Below are 6,140 nucleotides of genomic sequence, written 5' to 3' on the forward strand. Positions count from 1 at the left end.
TAGTTTTGTGTTCCTAAATCTAGCACCAAGCCGCTGCAAAACGTAAAACAAAAGCAATAGGAGAGGAGAAGAAGAACATAATGAAATAGCTTCCATAGACAATAGAGTAGTTGTGAATTGTATCGAATAGGAACATTGTTCCAGTGTTGTACGAGTCAGTAATTCGTGATGGAATTACTACTATCAATGCTGTTATTCTGATCGACGATAATAACACGATAATGTGCTCATTTTGTTAGTTGTTTGAAAATACATACATAAAATAACGTCTTTTTCCCATAGAGGTAGGCAGAGTTCAGAGATAGGTAGAGATCAGAGATAGGTTGTTTGTATGTTTGTAAAAGTCGCGATACAAGACTTGGACTTCATGAGTTGTCTTTGAAAGTTTTTGTTTTGAGTAATTGTAAAGTAAATGCTGTTAGTTTTGTGTGCCTATATATAGCACCAAGCTGCTGCGAAACGTAAAACAAAAGCTATAGGAGAGAAGAAGTGCTTTTCTCTTTTTCTTTTTCCAATCAAGCAGAACAACATAATGAAATAGCTTCCATAGACAATAGAGTAATTGTGAATTGTATCGAATAGGAACATTGTTCCAGTGTTGTACGAGTTAGTAATTCGTGATGGAATTACGACTATCGATGCTGTTATTCTGATCGACGATAATATCGCGATAATGTGGTAGATAAAATGTTTATTTATGTATTCCGAACATTAATATAGTATTTATTATACTAAACTAAACTATGAATAAAAAGAAAATGCTTACAATTATAAAAAAAAAACATAAGTTTAATTAATTAAAATAAACCTACAGGGCGTCGAATTCAAATTTTAATGAGGTAGATTATGTTTTATGTCTGAATATTTTAAAAGATTTTCAAAAATCTTTGACAGTCGTTAACAGTAGTCAGAAGTTAAAAAGTCTGACAACCAGTCTTACCGAAGGGTATCGTGTTATAACCCAGGTAACTGGGCTGTGGAGGTCAGGTAGGCAGTCGCTCCATGTAAAATACGGATATTCAGCTGCATCCGTCGATACTGGAAGCCGACTCCAACATAGTTTAAAAGAGACGCTATACGAGGAATATAATAAAAAAATATCATTTTCGAATGTTAGGCAATGACGTGTTTGAGTGCATGTAAAGTAAAAGTCATTAATTTTTAAAGTCTGACTAAGCTACAACCTACTGCAAAGAAAACATAAAAATATGTTGAAGAATGCGCTGTCTAAAAATCCTCATTTTGTGCTTTCACTTCCTAATGAATTTTCATACCGAATTTCAGATTTCTACGCTCAGCAGTTTCGACTGTGCGTTGTGGTAGTCCATCTAGAGCACCCGTTGGCATAGCACCTAGCATTGTCTACGAAAAGAACCTGTCAAATATAGGTGTGTGAGGCTAGGCTGACCTCTGTGCGTTGTCCATCAGTCAGTCAGTCGGTCAGTCACTAAGATAATAACGTTAAAGAATTAATTTAGATTTTAAATGTACCCATTTCAAGTATTTCTCAATTTATTTCCGAACCTGACGACATCTAATATTAACTCTTTCAGATTCGTTCGTTACAAATAAATAAGGTCTGATTTGATTAAATTGATCTACTTGTTTATCTACCATAAAATTGGCTGTAACCTCACCGGACTGGAATAATGATGTTTTGTCCCTTTCTAACAGTCTTAAGAGTTATTTATATAGCGTACTTTTAGCGATTTAAATAACATCTATGATGTAAAATGTGTTTGTAAAATCAGTTTTTAAGGGTTGTTGTTTGATCGACCAAAAAGTAAAATTAAAGGCAACATAACCATTTTTTTTTCTCAATTTTCGTTCGTTTATTCGCGTAATTCTATCAAAATAAGTTCAACGGTTTAGCCGTGAAAGGATATCAGAAAAATGGGCATGCAAACTTTCACACAATATACTAGGTTTTTCAGCTCCTCATTTGAAGGATTTTAGTATTGTAACAAACCAATTTGCTTCCCGTAAAACCGTTTGTGATCCGCTCAGCGTTAACTATAACTCTATGTAAATGCGTCCTTAGAACGCCAGAGATATTGTAAGTTAAAAATAAATTAAGTAAAACTTATAATAATATTGCCACCATTATCTACTTCACTGGTTTTCTACAAAATGGTTTTAAGGTAAGTCTACATTAGCCGAACACAAGCGCAGAACGGGCTAAGTACAGAATTCTTTTAAAAGCGCGCTCGTTTCTTATTGCGTATTGCGTATCTCAGTTGACAACCAATGTACGACATTTTGATAGCCACTGCAGTTATTTATACATATTTGAAGCTTCTTATATCGAGTTGTGTACAGCTGACTTAGTGCCAAAAGCATTATCTCCCAATTTACCTATAGTCTGCATTTAATTGCTGCTTTGACAAAACATATTACTAACCATCATTTTAGATAAGATAAAAAAAAATATTTATGATGTACAAAGTAGTGACCATTAAACGGTTGTCAACTGAGATACACAACAGTTCCCTTGGCTTGTAAGTGAGTCCATACTGCGATTTTGCGTTCGGTTCATGTCTCACTCATGCTCGGCCCCAAATAGTGTAGACCAAACTTTAAATTTTTATATTCAGTGGTTTTTTTAGTTTTCCGTTCAACGAGCGTTTTAACGCTTTCTACATACTCTTTAAAAGTTTTTAAACCTCAAGAAAATTATGTACTTGACCTAAATTAGTTTTTAATTTCTTTTGTTCAGCTTTTCAGCTTTTTCCGTTGTGTTAGGGATATTTAGTTTCACATGATATTATCATTGGCCTAGATTTTAGTTTCAAAGTATTTTGTGATATGTGATAATGGTTCATTGGATATTCGTGTACGTTTTTATTATTATACTATGTGGGTTATATTACCAAATATAATTTGTTTTGTAAATTATTGGTTGAGTTTAAAATGGATAAAAAAATACACTGCGACTCATCAAATAATAAGTTCTTGGGTAAGGTTTTTTGATGGCTCATAGAACATACACTGAAATAATCGCATAAAAATAAAAATAAAACATCTAAAACATTTTAAGTTGACTGGAAGCTCACTCCAAAAATGTTGGAAGAAAGGCTAGGCTGATGATTATTTTTAAGAGTAACTGGAAATTTTGTTAATTATCCGTCATGTCAAATTAGCTGCACCAATATGGATTAAATTCTACAAGGTAACAGATCTTATCCCAAGACAACAGATGTGAATGAAGTTTCGTTTTTGATACAGTCAATTTTCTTTAAAAAAAAAACATTTCTGAAGAATTTCTAAAACAAATAAAGTAACTTTTCCTGAAAATTCAATATCGTTCCACAATCTTTCCTCTAAATACGCTCCCCACATCTACATAAGGGCTTGTCATACGAAATTGGATTGTCAACTTAGGATTACCCCGTTGTTGCCAGTATTGATAACTTGATTAATATGCAGCCATATTGACAAGCGGGACGTTTTGTTTGTAGCTAAGGGAGTTCTATGTTTGTGGTGTGTTTCTCTAAAGGATGTGTAGTGTTTGAATTAAACTGGTTTGTTGATGCAAACTGATTTTGTATAAATTGTGATCTCTGAATTTAAGATTTTATTTCTTCTTCTTTTTTTTAGAACTAGCTGAGCGACATAGCTATGTTCGTTAGTATTGTTAGTACTTGTGCTCAAAAGTTGTATCAAAGTTGGTTTAGTCATTGTTGCTGTAATTACAATAAGCTCCTGACAATGACATCACATTTCTTCACTGTGACACCTATTGTCAACGTTAAGGAAAGCACTTGGGTCCAAGACATGAATATTTTAAAGTTCAGTCAATTTCCAGATAATGAGAAAAACCATTTAATGTCCTACTGCTGAACAAGAGTTTCCTGCTTGAACAAGGGAGAGGAGGTTAGGTCTTTAGTTCACGATGCTGGCCATGGCAGAAAATTTTGTAATTGTAAGAACTGCTTAAAATCATAAAACAGAAGACTTATTAAATTAAGATATTTAAAATAAAATCTATATCTATACTAATATTATAAAGCTGAAGAGTTTGTTTGTTTGTTTGATTGTTTGTTTGTTTATTTGTTTGTTTGAACGCACTAATCTCAGGAACTACGTTGTACGTCAGGAAGTCCGATTTGAAAAATTCTTTCAGTGTTAGATAGACCATTTATCGAGGAAGGCTTTAGGCTATATAACATCACGATACGGCCATTAGGAGCGGAGTAGCATCGAAAAATGTTACAAAAACGGGGAATTTTTTTTTCATTCTTTCTTATGTGACGCAAGCGAAGTTGCGCGGGTCAGCTAGTTAATTATAATCATATTTACCTTAAAATCAACAATAAAATAACCTAATACATAACCATTAAACACCTATTGTTCTATTTGCCATGCCGATGGCGTCCAAGCAGCCAATAATAGGCTATAATTCATGGCATAGTCACACAATGGCCTAGGAACAATTAAGGCTTGTGCGACCAGAATGTTTGGCCTGTGATATATTGATGAAGGGGTGCATTCGTGATGTATATAGCTGTATTGTTTGGTTTTTCTTATAAGGTATTTACATAGAAAATATTCTTAGCATGTCTGAAATACTATTCAAAAATAAAGATTTATGTGTAGATGGATAGATATTATTTAATTTGTAATGTAAAAATTAGGTTCATAGACTGAATGCAGCCATTTTTTTATTACTTCAATTTTTTTTTAAATATATATAAAATAAAATATAAGAATGGCGTCGACATTATTTAACAAAAACATTTTTTAAATGTGTCATTAAGTAGTTTTATTTCATTTCACGTATTTATATTAAGTACAATCACGAAAATCTAGTTCGCTAGTTTAAATCACTTATAAGGATGGCCCTGGCCGATGAAATGAAACAATGTAATGCTGTCTAAATACTGAACATTTATTGAAGTAATACAAGGTTTTATATAGATTCTTCATTACAAGATGATGTCACCTTTACATGCCCATCATTATAGAAAATAAAATAAAAGTACAATTTTATTTTATTTACGTTATATACTATAGTCTAAAGATACAAGGATATACATGTTAATCTTATAAAATTATAATAATGTAACATGTTACAATGTATCATAGTAAATATCTTATGTTCTAAATACATACTATCAGTACATAGTATATTATGTTACTTTCCGCTGTCTGTACTTACCAGTATGTATGCTTAGATCTTTCAACTACGATCTACGTAAAATTGTACAGAATTTTTTGAAGAATATTTTTTTTTACCGGACAAAGCCAGGGAGGCCCGCTAGTTGATTATAACCGCCACTTAAAGTAACTACTAGTAATAATTAACGATATTAATGTTAATGACATCCAAAATTAACCTTATTCCAGAACCAGAATATTATAAAACACATACCATTCCTGGAACAAAATGTTCCATATTTCACGCGTTCGTTCCTTCATTATTCCAGAATTATTCTCGCTAGGGTGACCAAGCGTTAGCAATTAACGAGATATTGGTAATACTCCTTTGATTGTCGGAGCGAGCCGCGGACAATCCAATTTTGTGCACATCCAGTCTCATTGTGAACGCGATTTCTGTATCATTTTGTCTTGAAAATCTACCACTGATTGGTCGCCGTAGTGGATAATTTTGAAATGGCTGCGCATTTGCGAGTGAAAGCTTTATTTCGTGTGTTTGTTTGTTGGGTTGTGTTTTATTCGAAATGTATGTTTGTGTTTTTATTGCTTTGTATGGTCGCGATTGAGCAATAACATCGACCAGCCTTGGCTTCGGTCAAGTTATGCACTCAAAACCTTACTCAAGAACACTTATCTCTTGGTAAAATTGCATAAAATCCGGTCAGTAGATTTGGAGATTATCGCGAACAGTCGGACGAGGAAATATTTTTATAATATTATTATGTAGTGAACGCACAAGGTATACAATTTTAGACATCAGATCAAGATAATATATCTTGCTAACAAATCTAATCTACAATGCTACCAACGAGACTACACTGCTTAAATAAACTAACAGCTAAGCTCAAACGCTAGAAATCACTGTTAAATCTTACAACATTTTTTTTACTACTTAATTCCCTATTTTCATAAAATTCATAGTTACAAATTAGTTTCGAGCTAAATATTATCTTTAAACAGGCGTTAACACTGCTTTATATAAA

The sequence above is a fragment of the Anticarsia gemmatalis genome, chromosome 23 (genome assembly GCF_050436995.1).
Source record: "Anticarsia gemmatalis isolate Benzon Research Colony breed Stoneville strain chromosome 23, ilAntGemm2 primary, whole genome shotgun sequence".
In the NCBI taxonomy this organism is placed as follows: Eukaryota; Metazoa; Arthropoda; class Insecta; order Lepidoptera; family Erebidae; genus Anticarsia; species Anticarsia gemmatalis.